This window comes from Schistocerca nitens, chromosome 7 (assembly GCF_023898315.1).
Source record: "Schistocerca nitens isolate TAMUIC-IGC-003100 chromosome 7, iqSchNite1.1, whole genome shotgun sequence".
Lineage (NCBI taxonomy): Eukaryota > Metazoa > Arthropoda > Insecta > Orthoptera > Acrididae > Schistocerca > Schistocerca nitens.
Window position 1 is genome coordinate 262,770,940 of NC_064620.1, and position 22,754 is coordinate 262,793,693.

At 42.0% G+C, this 22,754-nt stretch overlaps 1 protein-coding gene across 1 annotated transcript in view; it reads left to right on the plus strand.

Annotated features, from left to right (window-relative positions):
• The window catches only part of LOC126195568 (carbonic anhydrase 1-like), a 197,267-nt gene that overhangs the window by 74,850 nt on the left and 99,663 nt on the right, over window positions 1-22,754 (plus strand). The window lies entirely within an intron of this gene.

Sequence of the window (22,754 nt, forward strand, 5' to 3'; positions counted from 1 at the left end):
ATAGTGAAATAGCGTGCTTATGGAATATCGCCTCAGTTATGTGACTTTATTTGCGATTTCCTGTCAGAGAGGTCACAGTTCGTAGTAATTGACGGAAAGTCATCGAGTAAAACATAAGTGATTTCAGGCGTTCCCCAAGACAGTGTTATAGGCCCTTTGCTGTTCCTTATCAATATAAACGATTCGGGAGACAATCTGAGCTGCCGTCTTCGGTTGTTTGCAAATGATGCTGTTGTTTATTGACTAATAAAGTCATCAGAAGATCAAAACAAACTGCAAAACGATTTAGAAAAAATATCTGAATGGTGCGAAAAGTGGCAGTTTACCCTAAATAACGGAGCGTGTGAGGTCATCCACATGAATGCTAAAAGGAACTCGTTAAACTTCGGTTACACGATAAATCAGTCTAATCTAAAACCCGTATATTCAACTAAATACCCAGGTATTACAATTACGAACAAGTTAAATTGGAAAGAACACATAGAAAATGTTGTGGGAAAGGTTAACCAAAGACTGCGTTTGATTGGCAGGACACTTAGAAAATATAACAGACTTACTAAGGAGACTGCCTACACTACGTTGGTCCGTCCTCTTTTAGAATACTGCTGCGCGGTGTGGGATGCTTACCAGATAGGACTGAGGGAGTACATCGAAAAAGTTCAATGAAAGGCAGCACATTTTGTATTACTGCGAAATATGTGAGAGAGTGTCACAGAAATGATACAGGATTTGGGCTGGAAATCATTAAAAGAAAGGCGGTTTTCGTTGCGACGGAATCTTCTCACGAAATTCCAATCACCAACTTTCTCCTCCGAACGCGAAAGTATTTTGTTGACAGCGACCTACGTAGGGCGGAACGATCACCACGATATAATAAGGAAATCAGAGCTCGTACGGAAAGATATAGGTGTTCATTCTTTCCGCGCGCTACACGAGATTGGAATAACAGAGAATTGTGAAGGTGGTTCGATGAACCCTCTGCCAGGCACTTAAATGTGATTTGCAGAGTATCCATTTAGATGTAGATGTAGAACAAGACGAAACTTGTAGAATGGTTTCGCTCCCTTAGTGGCAGAAACTATAACACCTCTCATTGAGAAGAGTACCCTCAACCCAGATGTAACGAACAATCAGTTAACCAAAAACTTTCTTTCGTGACACCTGTCACGTCTCATTTACATTCGGTTAATCGTAAACTAAACGGGAAAGGAAACAGAATCTTTTGCATGCCAGAAAAAATAAATTTTGTTTCACTTTCCAGGCGAGTCGAGAAATTGTTGTGATGACACCGAGCATGTAAATTACGACTGAAATCGCCCCACGCTGGTCACCATAAATGTTGCCAACTCTACAAATTGTTTGTGTCATCACATAAAATTACCGATGTGGCCACCCAAAGCTGGGAGCCAATAATCAAGTGACATAGGCAACACAAAGGGTTTGAAATTAAGGGGCTGATGTATGAATGCTTACGTGATCCAAACATGAAAGACATGAATTTCTTTCAGTATTGCTTACACAAACCAAAACAAAAATATCAGGTTGATTTTACTGGACGCTGACACGACTCAGTTATTGAAGGGACGGTGTCGGAAGCAGATTTTGGCGATGCATATAGGGATACCTATGTCCTCCTGCTTCCACCTTGTCTGAGGGACTATCCTCTTACTTCCTCATCCATTTCTCAGCTCAACGATTTCTCGAAATTTTTCTCCTTTCGACGTTGTTAGTCGCGGAATACCTTTTCAGTGCCAGCCAATGACTGATCTCCATTTCATGACCGCGCCTCCCAGTGCAGGTTGGACATTCTTTATCTTGCATGGGCTGGTGTATGACTCGGGAAGTAGCATCTGTCCTACGAGTTTACTTTCTTACGATGTTATTCTGCATTGCGAAGTTGTTGTGTGAGCAGTCACATAACACTTCTATTTGGTCTTTGTCTCAGAGTTTGCTGGCGTCTGCGATTTATAAGGAACATCCTTACTGTCCAGAAAATGTCTTTATACGAAGGCTGACTTCTTTCACATGCCTCCCAGTGAGAATTCGTTGCGCTTAGTGTACGCTCCTCCCAGTCCTGTGGAGTGCCTTAATTGTCGCACGTTTTTGCCTCTAAGACAGGTAAAACGACTGTTGCTACGACAAAAGAATTCACTTGCTTTCATATTCCGTTCTTGACGTTCCATAGTAACGGCTGCAGGGGTCCATCAGCTTTGGGTACACTCCTTGTTGTCCACCAGGCTCCTCACAACGTGTTCATTTTTGAGCGAGGCGAAGGTGTCTGCGCAGTGTGGCTGCAGATGGCTCCAGCGTCCGTTTCCCGGGTCCTCGCCGCATGGGGTCCGGCTGGCTTTCTCTAGGGACGCAGGCAGTGTGAGTCGGCCAACGAGGCCCCAGACTGAGGTATCACAATCTCCCACAAAATAATTCTGGTAATAACTTTCGCTATTTCAAAGCTCCACATTTAAAGGTGATGGAAGCTTTTCTCAATGTATTTCAAGATTTGAAAAACAACTTGATGTTGCTGTCACCAGATTCGTTTTTCTCTTAAATATTGGCACTGGCAACTCTGAATCGCAAATGCTGGATATGAAAAGTAAGGAATTGTTGAGATCGAAATTTTGTATGCCTTGGACAAAAAAATTGCAAAATTATTTCACAGGACAAGTGGTTTGGTTTGGAAGACGAAGGAAAATATGCTGAACTATAACAGCTGGAATAATTATTCGGAGTCATTTAATCAGGTGAAAAAACTAGCGTTTCCTGTTCTGAATACACACGAAGACAATCAATTTCAAGCATGAGCCTTATCAAGAGCATACTGAGAAGTTGTCTTACTGACGACAACCTAGAATCGTGCCTAAAATTAAACACGAAAATATACAAACTTGACGTATCCAAAATTTCCAAGAAGATGCAACGCCATTGTTCACATTAGTGTCTGTCGTTCTAGTGTTTTAATCTTATGGATATCTTACCGTTCAATTTTATCAATGAATAACATAGTTGATTAGTATAACACCACGTTTCATTCAACGTACCTGCTGTGAAACTAATACCAAGTACTGTTTAATAACTTTAGTGAGTATTGCAGAGTGAAGGGAGATGAAGTGTCGATTATTGGGAAACACGTTTTGAGGCGGTTTGGATGTGTAGAGGATGAATGAAGGTAGGTAAACGAGACAAATATCCAAGGCTAGTATAGATGGGAGTGTTGGAAAAGGTCAACCCCTTCGGAAGTACCTCAATTATACTGAGGACGTTTTTAACAAGTGCAGTCATGTTAGTAGCAATCAAAGTCCATATGTAGTTCAAGTATAAAAAATTTGGCTCTCAAAAATAATTTTAGTCATTATACTGCTGATATTTGTCTCTCCTGACTAATACGTTTGCCGACCATTAGCTTGTAACAACGGTTTGTACAGCCCTTCCTGCCTACCGCTTGAATCGGTGAATAAGCAGACGTAGCGGTGACAAGAGGTGTACTGCTGCAAAGCACAAAGTCCAAAGTGCACACACAAGAATTTTAAGCACTTAAACTATACAAAAATGTCTCACTTCATTAATTTTTTGAATAACTAGCAGTTCATATTAGCAGTTAAACTATTGCCTAAGCAATCGTTACACAAGTTACCAGCAGGGGAAAAAAATCAAAGCCGTGTATGATGTCGCAAGGTGGCCTATGGTAGCGGCAGTTCTCTGTCTGCTAAACGACTAAAAAGTGCCACATTTATGAATAGCGCAAGGAAATCTGACTAGTGGCCCCAGTGTGGATCACCCTTGAGTTGGCTTACTAGTCATAAAATTAATTTAATTGCTTCAAACACAGAACACAATAAATGACATCACAGGGGATGAGAATGGGTGTCATTGAAAAATTGATAACAAGTATAACAACGGTATCACAAAGAGATTTACTAACTAATATCAAGGTCAAGAGGGAACAAACATATAAGCAGAAACTTCAACAGTATAATATTTCATTAACATGAACTCATGTTGTTTGGCAACAGACTTGGAGAACACAACTGGAAACAACGTGTAAATGAGACTGGCTACTGGGAGCGGAAGGATGCCAGTCTAGGCAAGCACATTCTGCTGTATCGTTCCACTGATCGGTCTCTCACGTCAAGATACAATTAAGCAAACTATGGACACAGAGTGACTGCTGCAAGTACAAGGCTGCTATGAATATAGATGGTTGTGGAAACGATTGAGAGGCTTCTGAATTTGCGGAAGCTGCACGACATTACCGATATAGCCGGTGAAAGACGAGATGCAATCGTCTGCGTAAGGGTGCTGCCGAAGCATCGCACTAAGGAAATGACACCCATGTCCGTCGGTGATTGTCTCACATCTGCAAAAATATATAGTTTCACCCGGATGTCCAGACGTCTTTACAACTAACTGCTCTCTCCGTAGAATACGCAAGAGCTCTAGCGACTGTACTCTGCGATGGTCGAGAAGCAAGTCACTGGCTCTCCCTTTTCTCCAGAACCTTCCAAAAAACAGCCTTTGTCCCGATGTTCTCAAATTAAGCTATCATGGAAAACCAATAGTTACCGCACCAAGTATGTTTTCTAGCAAGGAGACCCGGTCTTCTTCAACCAATCACTGCAGTGCAGTACACATTCTGTTCTCCAAAACGACAGCACACAATGACTGGAGGTCCTGCAGCCTAACCTCCGGCGCATTTCACAAGATGAGGGAAGCTTCCTAGTTAAAATAAGCACCATCTCGTCCATAAAACGATTTAGTGTGGGCTGTTTTGCCGGGGGGAAACGCGGCATCCGGAGAAATTCGTGATCCAATCTAACAAAGTACGCTGTTCTTGTAATAAATACATTAGCCGGGTGCCAGCCAGACGCCGCTTTACCAGGACCCTAACCATCAGATTAATATCAATAAGGGAAAATTTAGATACACTAAAGGTGAATGAAGTCATACGATAATCATCGAAACAAAATGAAAGGGAAGGTGCCTGATGGGTATTACCATGGCAGTGGACTGCCGGGAAGGCAGCGCCATCTTTCATTAACCCCCCCCCCCCCCCCCCCCCCACAGTACATTATTTTTCGGCGTTTGTGGCTCACTTAAGGCAAGTGATAGTGTGACACAATAGAATGAAAGTGTGTCAATTAAAACATCGTAAGAGCCACTAGTCGTGGTGAGGCAAGAAAGGGCAGAGATCATGGAGGCGAATATTGCCAAACTCACAGAAAATTTTACTCTCATACCTAAAGGGTCGCTCAATCATTCACAGAGATGCCCACATGCACCCACACATCCTCTCCTCCACTTGCAAGAAAGTTGAGCGCTGCTTAATGAAAGATGGCGGTGCCTTCCGTGGAAGGTCACTGCCATGGTAATACCCATAAGGCACCTCCCCTTTCAGTGCTACATTACAGGTGACTTCCTCCAATCGGCACTTTAACTTGTTGATATTAAATGTTTCATAACAATTCCTGCACCACATTTCTTCTGATAGTTTTTGAATAACTATGAAACAATTCCTTGTAAATAACCTCCAGTCTTCACAAAAACTAACACTTTCCTTAGACCAGGAAAAACTAATAAAAGAAAATGAAATCGTTCTGGCAATTCACAATAATTACTAATTTATTTAGACAGAACTGGATGGTCATGGCCTTTGTTCTGCATGTTGTGCTACGTACCAGGCAACCAGTATCAAATTCGTAAAATGTGATGACACAGACTGGCAGTGCAGAAATGACTGAAGTTTAACAATGCTGTTCTGCTGATAAACCTGAAATGCAAAATACTATCGGTAATTATATTGTCTGACAATTATCTGAAACCTACTTTACAATACTAAAATTTTTCTATGGAGAGGTTGAATCACACTATTTGTTCCTAAAGGAATTGGAAAATAGATTAGGTCTTTTTGTCCTCCTCCTAAAGACAGAGCTGTCGTTATGTCCACGCCAAGAGACCGACAAAAACAATGATTCATTTTCTGCAGAAGACGTTTCTGATACAACATTCATAATTATTTTCCCCAATTTTTCTAGATTTTGGTATATGAATTACAAGCCTTCTGCAAGCAAATAGTCCTGTTTTTTTCTTTTTTTAATTTTTTGCCCTAATTTACCTTTTATGATCCTGAAGACAGAGATAAAGTGCAGTATCAATAATCCACGGAAACTTACCACTGGCGTCGTCGTACACGATTGTGTCGTGGCACTCATTGATTGCACAAGTGACTCTGTCTTTTTTTCGCTCGAATTGATGAAGTCCAGTTTCCACGAAACCTGACTGATTGGCTTTGTGCTGCGCTTTTGAGAGATAACAAGAAGCTTCAACTCCACGTCAGCTACGAAACTGTCTAAGTATTACCTACTAATGATGCCTCCTCTACACGCTTGCTTCAGGTAAACTTCGTAATTTTCCGACTTCTTGTTCCGTGTCACTTCCTGAATGTATTCATCCAGGTCGAAGAAGATTGGAAATCCTTAGTGTTCATCTCACTTGCAATTCAGAGCGCACAGTGTCGTAAATCTTCTGAGTAACAGTGCATTGACTCTCACGAGCAGTTCTAAATCTTTCGAGACGTTTTTCTCTTGCACTAATGTGAATTTCATTTTGGTGCGTATTTCGTACATATGCAAATCTTTTCTCCATTTTTAAAACCCATGTTGAGATTTTACGGGACACAATTGGCGTTGCACACTGCTAAGTTTTAAGCGTTTTCTCCTTTCTTTGTTTAACAAAAAAAAATGTACAGCGTTTCCTTTGCCACTGAAAGCTATTACCGTATATGGTTTCTTTATGCTTGGACGGTACAAAACTTTTGGTCTGGACCTTAATTAGCATAACAATCGTCGGCCAAACCCCAATTCACGAAACTGTCAGAGTTATTTCCTGTTTCTTCTAAAGTTACCATCATTTCTACGAAATGTCGACATCGTTGAAATGGATGTTCAAGAAATTCACAAATAAATAAAATATTTGTAGGTCTTCAGGAGAAGTAGGTGATTGCGACTGCATACCATGTTTTTCATATTTTATGTTTGCTGAAATGAAATCATTAATTGGATTTCACGTTACTGTGAAACTCTGGAACCTGCAGAAAGACAGATGCTATTGGCAAGCATATGCCATGAAATCACAAAGGAAATTAATTCAGTTTTGTTCCATTGTTAACACTTAGCAATACCTCAAAGATAACGCTAATTATTATGGATATTAAATGAATTGCAAATTCGGGGGAACAGCAACTGAACAATTGTGTCAGAGAAACTACCAACGGAAACTGAAATTTGCCTTACAAATTACGATCGTATTGTGCCGTGTTATCTGTTTCGATGTGCCGTCAATCAAAGATATGTGTCCGCTGTGTTGAGCGTGCACTATCTGCCACTGCTACGGCCGTCTGTCGAGCAAGGGATTTGACAAATTTCAACATTTATTTTAAATACTTCCAGTGTTCCTCTTCAGCTAGAAATATGTCACTATATTCCTTTCGGACTGTTCTTAGTGTATAAAAATAATCAGAGCTCATTTCACATGTCGGATTCGACAATTCCTTTGTCAATGCATTCAAAATCTGCTGAAGTAATTGGCTGTTTAAAATCAGAACTTGCAGTTGCCACTCATGAAAATACCTCATAGTATAAATTTCCTTTACTTCTCGACTATGGTCAAGAGTTTTTATGTCCTCAGTCTACTGGTTTCGGTCCATAATGACCATCTTCAGATATGCGGCAAAATTTGGGAAAATACACAAATACAATTAGCAGATTGTCTACAGCTTAAAATAATACAATAAAGTATGATAAAAGTATTACTGACATACATGTGGATTTGCGCGCTTGGCATATGGAGAGGCATACCTGTTTTATAAAACCTTGTCCTAATATACTGAAACCATAGAGGCATCGTCAGCTGCTAAACACAAAATCAGCACGGTCATCGCCAAACACAAGTAAATAATACTATACACAAGTCATCTTGTCAGCAGCAATACTGTTCAAAACAAACTGCCGTACGGTAGCCACAAAATGTTTGTGTTGCAAGTTCGCAAGATGTCGCTACTGTAGGAGTACATATATCGTTCAGTGATAATTGTATGATGTAAAATAAAGGGGGATACAACTGTAAAGTCCGTAATGGGCTTGTAAGTTGCTCAAGGCATTACAGTAAGATAAAGCGATGAAATAAAACACGACAAAAGTTAACATTGTTAAAAAGGGAAAAGGTAAAAGACAGTAATGGACATACCCTCAAGTTGTAATTTTCATACGAGGACATAAATAATAAAGAGCTTTCCGAGTTCACAGAATAATGTAAAAATTACAAAACAAATAACTAACGCAAGGAGTGGAAACAGACTGCCGCATATAACCAGCGGCCTCTGCTGGCGCTAACGCTAGTTCGCCGCATGGGCGAGAAATGGTTAGAGGTACGTGACCGCCATAGGACCCCTCGTACTCTGCGGTACGCCTTTCCTAGAGAAGAAGGATAAAACCCCGTACCAGTGCATGAAGAAGATTATAGTTAATGAAGTATATTATATAAACAGAGAAGGAACAAGGAAACACTAGAGTTATGCGCACAACGTGACAAAACAAAGTAAATATGTAAGGCACTCCGCACGAGGTGAAACTATCAGCAAGACATGTAAAACAGAGGCGTTCAATAATTAAGACACTTCCATTCCATGACATCGATATCTGGTTCCTGTAACCATCATAGAGGAATCGGATACCGACCTTGGCTAACGATAGGTGTGGCACGCCTATCGCGGCTAGATCCTTCGACTGGATTATCCCCCGATTCTACGACCAATACTTTCCCAACCTACCTGCACATGTCGGACTAAGCTTTTGTGCCGGGCAAATGAGTGCTGTCACCGTTGGGAGATGGTACCCGTACCAAACCCCACATCCACACCTCCAAAGAGTACTACAGTGACGTAGCTACACTGCCCTGTGATGTAATTTGCTACCGCGAACGACCGGTGATGCTGTACTGTACCACACCACACGAAAAAAACAATAATTGAAGTAGAACGCCATAAAATAAACCACAGGAGGTTTTTGGCACGAAATCGCTTTGCCAATTGTTGTGGCCGAGCGGTTCTAGGTGCTTCAGTCTGGAACTGCGTGACCGCTACGTCGCAGGTTCGAATCCTGCCTCGGGCATGGATGTGTGTGATGTTCTTAGGTTAGTTAGGTTTACGTAATTCAAAGTTCTAGGGGAATGATGACCTCAGATGTTAAGTCCCGTAGTGCTCAGAGCCATTTGAACCATTTTGAACCGCTTTGCCAATTAAGCTGCATTATTCGCTCTTGTTTCTTCGGTTTATAAATTTCAAGCTGCTATAAGAAAATAGGAGCACCGCCTTTTTCCGTCATACTATTCTCAATATTCGATATAGAATGACCAGTTTCAAATCAAAATGGTTCCAATGGCTCTGAGCACTATGGGACTCAACATCTTAGGTCATAAGTCCCCTAGAACTTAGAGCTACTTAAACCTAACTAACCTAAGGACATCACACACACCCATGCCCGAGGCAGGATTCGAACCTGCGACCGTAGCAGTCCCGCGGTTCCGGACTGCAGCGCCAGAACCGCACGGCCACCGCGGCCGGCTGACCAGTTTCAGATAAATGCTGTCCCAAAGCAACATATTTCCACGGCTGTGAATGTTCTTTAAATCTTACGTTACACGAGCGGCCGTTTGACTGATACGATATTTGTCACGAATACTTCAAAAATTTGTGTTCATAGGCGTGAAGTAAAGGAAACTTACTGTATTTTCGGGTCGCAGTTCAATTTGTGACCATGTCGCAGCTTGTGAAATTACCTCATACGCTCAAAACTAACACTACTGTCTGCGTACTGAGAAAATGTAGCCAGTCTACAGAGAAGAATGCTAATAAATCATTTCTACAATACATCCTAGAATATAGCTGAAATGTGTGATGTCAGCAGATATTGAACGTCTACGAATAAGAGCATCACCAGTTTTCACATGCTTGTTTCGCCCAAGGGAGAGAGCCACGGAAAGGAAGAATAAATCTGAGTTGACAGGTGCTTGAACTTAGTCGAAAACTTCCGAAAAACTACATACAGTATTGATTGAGAAATCTAGGATTTTAAGCAGTCATTTTTCCCGCGATCAAAATGCATATGGAACGTGAAGAAACCTTAACGTGTGATATCAAGCGAAGAAGGCCTACCCTCCGACATGTATCTCACAGTATGGATGAGGATGGAGATGGAGATGAATACGAAGATGCATGTTGTTGAGGAACTGTGTACATAAGGAGCAGTTCGCTAAACGAAAGCGCTGCTAAAGCAACCTCGAAGGAGGAAATCACAGATCAAGTTCCAGGACGAGCGGCGATGGTAGCAGCATGAAATACAAATAGTTCGATATCCTCGCCTGGCCAGGATCAAAGCGAGCAGAGCAGTGCGGAGCGATGGTGCACGCGTAACTCGCCGACTTGGTGGACGTTTTGATTAGCACTGCGCTACAGCCGTGAGCTACGAGCAGCGAGTTACAGAGTATGTGCACCCTGGTAGTAGGGGGCGCGAGCAAGCTACAGTTGAGAGGCTACGCAGGATGTGGCGGTGCCCAAGTTAGCCAGGCATAGTAATCATCTGTTGCAAAAGATGTGAAAGGCATCAATCAATTGGCTTCTCATTTAATTTTGTGATTTCACTGTATCAAGTTCGGCCGAGTATCTTTTCCATGCCTTCATTTCCTCATATTATTCACTCTCATATTTTCCATGCCACGGAGGAAGAAACTTATTTATGTGTGTTTGGACTCCTCTTAATTACACCTCCCGTAAACTCGATCCTCCTCACCCTGCCGCGCCTGTATTCCCACGTCCCACCTGCTCTCCATCTTCCACCCTCTTTACCCTCTCCCAAGGTGGCTTCCGCCAGCTCCCCCTCCCTGATGATGCCCTTCTCCCCTCCATCTACCCCTCCTACCAACTTTGATCCTCCCTCTCTCTTCCTGTGTTTGTTCCTTTAACCACCCTCCCTCCCTTCTCTCCTCCTTCCCTCTCTCCTTCCTTTCTCCCCACTCCTCCCCCGGGCTTCCCCTACCACCGTCCCTCTACTGCTCCTCCCATCTCCTCTGTCATTGGCATCTTTGCTCTCCCATCTCCCTCCCCCTCACCCTTCTCCTCCTCTTGGCAGGTCCCCGGACTCGCACATGTTACGTGACCATTCGCGCGCCGGAGATCATCGCCATCCGTTTATCGCGTGTGCCGTCGTGTTTTGTGTTTAGCGTTCACCGTCACACTCCATCGTTCACATGTGCCATCGATATCATCAGTGTTTTTGCGTCGTGTCAACAGTTTGTCGTGTGGATTAACGTGGAGTGTGAACGGCTTCATGTTTTTTTTCTGTTACTGTGGCTACTGTTTTTTACTCGCCACACGGAGCTGTGCGACCCCAGACGTGCGGCCTCAGGATTGACCCTTCGGAGTTCAAGCCCTGGGACATCGTCTACAAAATTTAAGACGTTCAACGAAGTGAAAAATTTTAGGCCGAAAGGATCAGGCGGTTCCACATCTGTCTTCTTTCTGGAAAAAGCATCTTGGTGATTAACCAGTGCTCCCTCATCAAGTTTGTCGAGCTCTGAACGCAGAGTCAGGACAGCTGAGATTTTGGACACAACTTCCCGTGTAGCGGATGAGGCCACACGCAGCAAACAGTATCTGCTACGTGCGATACTAAGAAGCGATATTTGGATGACAGTTAGTTTCATTTTGAGTATTGATTCTCTATAACGAGTAGACCCAATCGTTAAGAGCAGTACCATTTTAAGTAAATTTAGATAGAACAGAAATCGGTCTTTACTCGGCCACGATCCACTTCATGCATCGTATGCCCAGTTGATTTCCACGATTCTTTTCGCCGTGAGTCACGAGCTCCCTTTGATGATTCCCTTACTAATGGAGACTGGTGAACTGTGCATTCGAATCTTTGTGCGTGAGTAATTTGGTGTCCGTGATGTGTGTAATTAATGTAACTAATCCTTTGCTGGCAAATGTTTGGTACGTTGTTTTCGTTTGCTCGTAAGGAAACATAGGATTAGTATTTTGACTTACACGCCTTGTAAATGTATTTTGAGGTGTATACTCCACCTCTCAAATAATTGGTCATAATTCAGCTACTTAGTTCGCTAATGTTCGTCCCATCATGCACGCCAGCACGCTTTTCTTTTCCTGCAGTCTCCATCCTCATGTACCTTGCGAGAGGAAATTATTTGCAATACTTAGCAAAGTTCAAACTGCGCTCTGTCGCTCAGGAGTACCCTAATTAAAATTCCGTTGTGCAGTTTCCTCCTACAGATAGAGACTAGAGATAACAATCAATTAATATTCATCGAACTTCACACTCAGGGCAGCGCAGATAACGTTAACCACGATATTTATGCAGCAGTTAGCTCCCAGCTGCCCATATTCTTTGCTATAAGGAGAACATTCAGATGTTACGGAGATGGTGCGTAATAAATGTGATGGCCAATGGTCGACGTGAGAAGGAATACTGATGAGTGAAAATTTGAAGATCGCCTATTTAACAGCGAGTTGATACATTTCTGGAACCAAAAACAGCAATGATCCTGCGTGGCTTGAATTCGACAAGTCTTCGGTAGATTTTCGGAGGTGGCACGAATTCAGTATGTCCGTGGAAGGTTTTCGGAGGCATGTAGTACCAGACATCTAAGCTATTCGGCTAACAAGCAGAACGCGCCTACTCGTCATCATTGATTTCATCCAAATTTTTGGTATATGGAGGGCTTAGCCAGAAATGAAAGTGACAGAAATTGAAGGCAAAAGCATTTAGAGCAAAATAGTGTTTTTGGTTTCGACCGAGCGTGGCATGAGCCTTTTATTTTAACGTAACTTCGAGGCGGCGGGTGGCGCAGCCGAAAGAGTACGAAGCTCTAATCTGAGAGTTGTGTGTTAGATTCTTTCTGTGAAACCTTTCCCTTTTATTTCCTTACAATGGAAATAAACCGAAATAATGTTTGACAATAGTTTCACAAAAAGTATGAAAAAGACTGGTAAAGGAAAACCAGGCAGAGGAGTATGTTATTGATTCATTATGACCTGTGAAACTTAAAAATACTGAATATGTTGTTGTTGTTGTGGTCTTCAGTCCTGAGACTGGTTTGATGCAGCTCTCCATGCTACTCTATCCCCTGCAAGCCTCTTCATCTCCCAGTACCTACTGCAACCTACATGCTTCTGAATCTGCTTAGTGTATTCATCTCTTGGTCTCCCCCTACGATTTTTACCCTCCACGCTGCCCTCCAATACTAAATTGGTGATCCCTTGATGCCTCAGAACATGTCCTACCAACCGATCCCTTCTTCTGGTCAAGTTTTGCCACAAACTTCTCTTCTCCCCAATCCTATTCAATACTTCCTCATTATTTATGTGATCTACCCATCTAATCTTCAGCATTCTTCTGTAGCACCACATTTCGAAAGCTTCTATTCTCTTCTTGTCCAAACTATTTACCATCCATGTTTCACTTCCATACATGGCTACACTCCATACAAATACTTTCAGAAATGACTTCTTGACACTTAAATCTATACTCGATATATATATATATATATATATATATATATATATATATATATATATATATATATATATATATATATATATATATATATATATGTAAGTCATAGGACGAAGACCTACGTGTAGGAGAACAAATTTTTTCTGTTGATTGACTCGTGGGGAGGACGAACAATTCACGACGAGATTTTCCAACATGACTAACTGGCTTCCTGGAGTGTGAAAATGACTCACCCATAAATGCACTCTCTAGTGCCGCACTTCGGTGTCTGTTTCTATCGTCAGGTAGACAACTTTCGTGAAAAAGTTTCGAAACTGCTCTTCCCTTATCGAAAGAGAAAAAGAAATCACATCTCGAGAAGACTGCATCATAACACATTCCAACATTCCACTTCCAGTCCTCGATGAATTGACGTGTTACGCGCAGTTTACTAGTAAACTGTATGAATGTAAACAACGTTTGTTTCGCTGTAGTAACTTTATATAACTACCATATTGTGGAAATAGGCCCTTTATAACATGTGCAGGATAGGAAGAAAATAACTGCTTCTCCTGTTTTTACGATCACTATCACCTCAGAAAGTGTAAATCAGCAACTGCAAAACAACCAAAGTATATTATTTTCTATACGTAATTATTAAAAATCTGTTTGCAATCCCAAATTTCTGTTTAAGTCTCCTTTACATGCCCTCACGAAAATGTTAATAAACACATGTATTAAGTATTATTTCGGTATATTTACATTGTACATAACTTAAGACACTGAAATTAAAAAAAAAATAGTTTACACAAAAGTGATCTAACCTCGGTCCGTTTTCTACTCTTTCCGCTGCGCCAACCACAGCCTGTACGTCATATTAACGTTTAAGCATCACACCTGACTCGATCTATACCTAAGATGTTTTTTTTTTTCTAAACTCTTGGCCATCTGACCTCCAACTTCTTTCAGTTTCATTTCTGGCCCAGCCATGGGTATACCACAAATATGGACAAAATCGTGGATGACGGGTAGGCGTGTTTCACTTGTAAGCTACGGAGCAATGTTTTGCGAGTGCGGACCTGGTGTCCTATAGTATCCTAAATGTGTCCCATCGGGTTCAGATCGGGGGAATTTGGTGGCGGACACATCAATGTGAGCTCAGTGCCATGCTCCCCAAACCACTGTAAGATGGTTCTGGTCTTGTGTCACAGGATGTTATACTGCTGAAAAATATCATCTCTTTCGGGGAAGTATGAACCATTAATTCATGCAGGTGTCCAGCAACAGTAGTCATGTACATTTCAGCTGTCGTGGTGCCTTTGATAAGTACCACAGCTTCCATGGAAGCCAAGACGAATGCCCCCATAGGATAGTACCGCCCTCTCTCCCTCCTTCGTCCGTGATGCACGGTGTGTTTCATGCTGGCGTTCACGTTGAAGAAGGTGTATCCGGACATGATCATGGGCCTAATGGAACAATGAACGTGACTCATCAGACAAGGCGCCAAGTTTCCGTTGGTCTATCATCAGATCTCATGCCCGCAGCAGTCGTAAATGACGCTGCTATTGCGTCGACAGGGCAAGAACAGGTTCTGCCTGCGGCAAAGTCCACGTTCAGTGATATGCCCTGAACAGTGTGTTCCGAAATATTTGGGCCCTCAGCAGTAGTCAATCAACAAATGAGGTGGCTTACAAAACACTCGTTCGACCTATACTTGAGTATTGCTCAACAGTGTGGGATCCGTACCAGGTCGGGTTGACAGAGGAGACAGAGAAGATCCAAAGAAGAGCGGCGCGTTTCGTCACAGGGTTATTTAGTAAGCGTGATAGCCTTACGGAGATGTTTAGCAAACTCAAGTGGCAGACTCTGCAAGAGAGGCGCTCTGCATCGCGGTGTAGCTTGCTGCCCAGGTTTCGAGAGGGTGCGTTTCTGGATGAGGTATCGAATATATTGCTTCCCCCTATTTATACCTCCCGAGGAGATTACGAATGTAAAATTAAAGAGATTCGAGCGCGCACGGAGGCTTTCCGGCAGTCGTTCTTCCCGCGAACCATACGCGACTGGAACAGGAAAGGGAGGTAATGACAGTGGCACGTAAAGTGCTCTCCGCCTCGCCACACACCGTTGGGTGGCTTGCGGAGTATAAATGTAGATACATAGGTAGATTGTAGTCTGTCGTGAGATATGCCACAGGCTTCCGCCTAACCTGCTTTAATAAGAGGGTGAGCTTTGGATCATCTCGTTATGTGATGAGGTGTAGACACCCAACAACTCGTAGCCTTTACATGATTTCACTGTCATTCTACGATTTTCGAAAGATGTTCACGTCAGCAGTGTGCCTTACTTTAGAGGATGTCATTATCAAGTTTTGGACACTGTCAGAGTCGCTTATGTCAATTTGTTGAGCACATCTCCATTTGATGATTCCCCATTGTTCAAACTCGCGGTGAGCAGTGGTGTCTGAAAATAAAAACGAGACGGTGAAATACGCTTGCAGTTTGTGCGCCAAGAATAAAATACTTAAGAAATATTAATCAAAGTCAACGAGAGTCACAACTCTGGAGCAAGGGGTTAATCTGCTAAAGTATTTCGTGTGCTAAATCTGTGTACAGTTACCAAAAACTGAATGTCTTATATAAAAATTTCTACCATTTTGTTGACCCCGAACCAGCCGAAGTTGGCACGAATGTTTCGAAATGTATCTGAAATTTAGCCCGCAAGTCACATTTAAGAGGCTCAATTTTGTTCTGAAGACATTACATGTCACCAGTCTGGAACTTAGGATTACGTCTTGATTTTCTGTGTCGCTAAGTCGGTCGATACGCAAGAGAGAGACTATGGACTTCGGAATAATGGCACATCTCGAGTAACTTATGTGCCATCTAAATAGGCTGTCACACGAAAATGAGACAAGTAAAATAAGTAAACCTTTTATACTGTCAAAAGTAATCAGCATAGCTGTTAAAACATTTCTCTCACAGTGATACAAGCCCAACAATGCCGCCATGGGAAATTTTTTCTGTTGCGTGCTGAATCATGACTATAGCCAAACGTGCACCTTTCTGTCCGTAGCACACCAACGACCGCGAATGTATATCTTCAGCGCTCCAAAAATATGGAGCTTCTAAGTACCGACAAAATTTCTGCAGCACTGCACTACAAACAACTTTGCAAAATATGTCTGTGAGTGGGCGGAGGAAGAAATGTATTAACAGATTTGGTGATTATTTCTGAAGTAGTAAACAGCTGATTTACTTTTTCCTCCACCGGTGTGGTTTTCACTTAACTGTCCCTTATATATAGCAGGAGTAATTAAATGTACAGGCAAAGTAATGAGAATTTTGTCCATATTTTTCAGTTCCCGGAGGGCAGTGTATTTTTCAGACTAAACTAAATATTAATAAATGGCATATCTTTTGATCGTTAAAAACGTTTGTACCACAATCCCTAATCATGTAGGGAACCTCATAAAATGAACGTACTTTAGAATGGGAAAGTGCCTTACGCAAACAACAGCTCTGTCATACCAGTCCTATGGTGACGTCAGTACAGCCTATTGGTAGAGTGTTAAGACGGATTATAACCGACGGATGAGATAGCTTCTACAAAATAATGAGACAGCTTCTTCATTTTCTTCACTGCTTTTCTAACTTTCTGTCTGCTTAAAACTGATGGCAAGAAACTCCCCTTGCGAGGAAAATGATCTTATCCAATGGTATATCCAGACACAGCACACGACCCTCCCTCACAGCTTAGATTTTGTCACGAGTCTTAACCCTCAGCCACCGCTGTTCATTCTTCCGGCCTCCTATTCACCTTTTCTGCTCTACACGATAGCAAAATATGCACTTAATTCTATTCTCTTCTAATAGTGGAAACATTCTAAGACTTTTCTGAATACGCGTAGCATGTATATGGTTTCTGCAAGTTGTCGGAACTCATATTACTACCCTACCGAATACTTCAGTTTGTTTCACGGTCTCTCTCACCTACCTCTAAACGGGAAAGAGGCTTGATATAGAACAGGCGAGTTTGTTAGGAACACGACACATTCTTGTATTGCACAATAGTGAGGTTGGAAACAAACTAAGTTTTATTTCTGGTGGATGACATAAATGCTGTAATTTATCCCCTTACAGAGATAGAAACTTCCTAGAAGTGTCGAAATGAGATTGTAAAAACGAAGCGCATCCTGTTGTGTGCAATGAATAGAATGACAAACGATCACTGTAGCAGGAAACAATGAATAATGGAGAGGCTCCTAATTTTTGGTTGTATGTATTGATATATGAACTGGATGAAACGTACTGTGGAACTTTTCTAAGTGCGATGTTCAGAAAGATCTGCTATCATCGAGAGCTTCGCTAATAAATCAACTTCTCGACATATTTCTAATATTTCCAGTTATTGTTGCCTCATGGCGCCATTTTCAGAGATTACTGATTACGCAACTGCGTGCAGAGGGAATAATACGTGGCGTTCACAGTAAGAGAAAACTTCGGTATGAAGGACTCCTTCTTTATAAAATATAGAGTGTTCAAGAAGGTCGGAAGTATGTGCCAACTCTAGTCATCGATAGAGTGCGTGTGCATTTGTATCGTGAGACTGTTACTCGGTGACGAGCAGTCGAGGTGGTTGGTTCCAGAGCACTACATCCGCATGGTGCATCCGCTTGAATACCGCTCACCTGTGTCACTCGCTATGCACGCGCCTCGCGAGAGAACGCTGCTTGCAGTTCACTCATTCACTGTCACGCGGCACTCACTCACCGAGTGACGGGTAACAGCCGCGTCGCTTAAAAACTACACAGCTTCATCGCAAAGTAGCGTCAGTAATGGGAACGGCAAGCGAACGAAATTGATATTCGAATATTGAATGCTGTTGACGGTCATTGTTTTAGCTGTGGGACATTATATTTATGTGAAGGAATAGCTAATGGCATAATGCTCGCTTTCAGTTATCTACTAAAATTGCACTAACATACTACCATAAACGTATTTTGAACAGAATAAATAAAAATATTTATATTAAGGAGCATGAAAATAGAGTATAATAGTTAAATGTGTTTGTAATTTGCAAACAAAATTCATTCTAGCTGCACCGACGGATTTCGTGTGTACATAGAGCAAATGAGCTAAATGGACTCGTTACGGTTGCTAATAAGGACGGAATGAGAAAGTAAGAGTAACGTGTAGTGGTGAGAACAGGCGGATATCCATGTGGCTGCGACAAGCCCTCTCGTGGCTGTGCTATCTGCGTGGCTGCTTGTACATCCGCTCACGCGGCTGTAATTGGCATTTGTAATCTTCGACAACTTTCTCCAACTTTCGTGAAACATATTTCCGCTCTCACTCGCACACTGCAGACGCATGAGGGCCACGCGCATAGGCCATGTGCTTGCAGAGCTGTAATTGGTTGGCTGGATTGAGGCACAGAGGCTGCGACAAAAGCTTACTCCTAAAGTGCATACAGTGTAAAAGGGAGAAAGAAGAAATATATTTTAAGGAAGTAGTCTGTGGAGAAAAATTGAGATAGTAAGAAGTAAGCGACGTCTGTTACTAAATGGGCTGAGCCTTACTCCACTAAGAGGATCTGACGAGGAACTGTGAGCTATCTGCGAGTTAACTAAACTGAGAGATACCAAGATAATTATTAATTATTATTTCCTACATATAGAGCAAGCAGTGCATGGGTTAGTCTGGGCACATATCTGAAACTACTGCCATAGAAACCGATACATCGAACCCGTTTTACACTCATGCGATAGCCATAAAATTTAGTAAAAATTTTCATGTAAACAAAGTAGCGGGTGGTTACATTACCTACAGAATTCTTGGTGGGTGGATGGGGGCAGGAGGGGGGGCACAGGCGGTTGTACACTGGAACTACTGCTAAACAATTGATGTATTTGGTAACGAAATTTGTGACAGATAAATGATTAAAATATAATTTTATTAGTTATACAAATGATTCGTTACAGTTTGACTTTAATAGTCATATCCACAATTTCAATAGTAAATAAAAATTATTCACGTTACACACTAATATAACTCGCAGTTAAAGAAACAAGTTACGAAACCATACCGACGATTTTTCTCTATAGATGAGTCTTTTAGTTAACAGTTACGCAGGTTCCATTAACTTTTTGTCCGTAATACCCATGAGAAAGATATCATGACGTGGCCAGGAATGATAAGCACACTCTCGAAGAAGAATTGTCACCAACAAGGTAAGTCATATTAATCCATGTAACACAAACTGAGGACAAGACGTTTACCTCATTTTGGAGAAGACGAGAGTCAAAAAATTTCATCAAGTATGCTGTATCCATATTAACTGTTAAATACTATGGAGCTAATGAATTTCGTGGATGTTGATTACTTGATTTCAAATGCATTTGACAACAGCCCAGACATTTCGTGTAGGCTTAAGGTTTGGTTACTTAGCGGAGCAGCCGAGGAACCATGGTGTGATAGAGCAGTTCTCCTCAAAACAGGAACGTATGTGTGCAGTCCTGATAAAACAGACGTTGTCCTCTTGCATGGAACGTACACCGACTACTGATCATGAAGATGTAGAAGACTGAGCTGCACTTGATAAACAAGGCAACACCCAGTAGATTGCAGAAACGACTCTGACCTGAACCAAACACTCCACACGTTGCAAGTTAAACGACTCATTACGTCGTATAGCACTCGATGCTTTCCATCTTTTTAAAAGAGACCAAATGTCGACATTTGAGGGCACACAACGCGATTAGAGTCGCCTAATGCAAAGTTCTTGTTTGGCCCGTTTGAGACATGCAGCATTATACGTCGCTATGTGCACTCAGTGGGTACGGAATATCTTCTCGGGTTTGAACCTGATTGTAACTGGAAAGGAAAGACACTTGTCTTTGTCTCTGTCAGTTAGGATCTTAAGTGGTGTCACACTGCTGCCAGATGTACACAGTTACTTGCAGACACACAGCAGGGTCCGAGTTCAAATCAAATCGGATAACTTCATTCAGGGACTGGTCACTGGCATGTCCCACTGCGACAGGTCGTTTCTGACATTCTTTTACGTCTCCACATCGACCATCAACCGGTTGCGTCATGCACACTACTTGACTGCCATGCGACTCACCACGACTTACTTTTCCTCGCGAATCTCCTCATCTCAGAACAGCATTTACACCCACTGTCCCAAATTACATATTAGATATGTTCCAAACTCTGTATTCCTCTACACTTTTTACGTTCTGCAGTTCCATTTTGTACCTGGGAGTTTATTCCCTGATGTCTTAGAACATCTAGTATCATACTGTCCCTTTCTCTGGTAATTTATCTTCGACTGTTTCTCCCCTCATTGACTCTGTGGAGAAACTTCTCATCTCTTATCTTACCCGTCCAGATAATTTTCGACATCGTTCTATAGCATCACATTTAAAACACTTCATTTCTCTTCTATTACGGTTTCCCTTAGTTCCATCCAAATCTTTGCTCCAGTCGCACGTTCGCAAAAATTTATTCCTGAAACTAAGACCAATGTTTGCTACTAGCATCATTATTTTGGCCAGAGATGCCCCCTTTGTCTGTGTCAGTCAGGTTTCTACGTCTTTCCTGCGGCCCTGTCATGTGTTCCTTTGCTTCCAAGGCAACAGAATTCGGTCGCATCATCTAGTCCACGTTAACTTTATCGCTTATCTCGTTTCTCCTGTTCCTAATTACTTTTCATTTTTGTTTGTTTTCCTCTCAGTCCATGCACTTTACACATTACATTCAACAGGTCCTGTAGTTCTTCTTGAATTTCGCTGTTCACAGCAATGTCATTAGCCCATCTTATCATTGACATCCTTTATTATATTAGTCACAGTCGTGAAACATTATTTTATTTCTGTCACTGCTTCCTTGTTGTATGGACTGAAAAGAAGGAGCATTAGACTGCATCCCTACTTGCATCTTTTCAGTTTCAGAATTTCGTTCTTGCTCTTCCATTATTCCGTGGTTTCTATACAAACTGTGTACTAACCCATCTTTCGCTACATGTTACATCAATTTTTCGTAGGATTTCCTATTTTTTTATACTTTTCATGTTGTCGGAACCTTTTTCTAGTGTGACAAATCCCATTATCGTGTCTTGTCTTTTCGTAAGTCTTGCTTCCGTCATCAAGCACCACATCAGAACCACTTTTACTAAAAGTAAAGCCAGACTGGTAGTCTCCAATCAGATAATAAATTTTATTTTCGACCAGCAGCACTCCTAAGCGACCAGTGTGCTCTTTAAGGTGCTTCTTTTGAGATAGTTTCCAATCTCTTCCTCTCTGCCTTCATCTGTGCCTGAACAAGTCGTTGTTATTTCTTATTGGGAGCTTCATATCGAAAAGTAGAGAAAGTGGACCAAATTATGTAAAGATTACAAACACAACACGTCACCATGATTAATACGGTGTAGGAATTCTGTCGTCATCAAAAGAGCATCCAGTCATCTCGCGTGGATAACACAGGTTCCGCATTGTTTTCAAAGTTTAGGCGTACTTCTCTCCCAAGTGCACCTCAAATGTTCAATAACACTGACATCTGGTGACTCTGGTGGCCAGGGCAAATGCAGTAATTCATCCTAGTGCTCACGAAACCAGAGCCGGGCGGTGCAACCTACATGAACACACAGGCCCTGTCGTCTTGCAATGTAGAGTCACCATTGGGCAAAAGCATTGCGCCTTGGAATATGTCTGATCAGCCAAAGTAGTCTCACAAGCGTAGACAGTATTGCTACCTTTCAGAGGTACCTTGGGGCCCGTGGAATACCACGATATGGCTTCGCAAATCCGCTACTAATCACTACTATGTTTCACCCTTGTGACGTAAAATCGGCCACAGTTGGGTAACAGTGTGAGACAGCACTTATCTCAACAAATGACTAGGTTCCATTTCTCCATAGTCCACGTTTTACGAGCTTCGATACTGTGACTCTTGACACACCAAAAGCTTCATCTATCTTCTCCTTACACAAGCAACCAGCAACAATTTCCCACGTTTGAATTCACTTAGCTCTGAGATAATGCACTCACAATTACACGGAACATTATTCTGACATGACTAACACAACTTGCTTACGACTTTTCACAGGTGCCGTTCGCGAGGAATTAACAACAGCGCTACTTGCAGACTTAGATACCATATGCACTTATTTTGAAGCATGCGTTTCTCGCTGTGT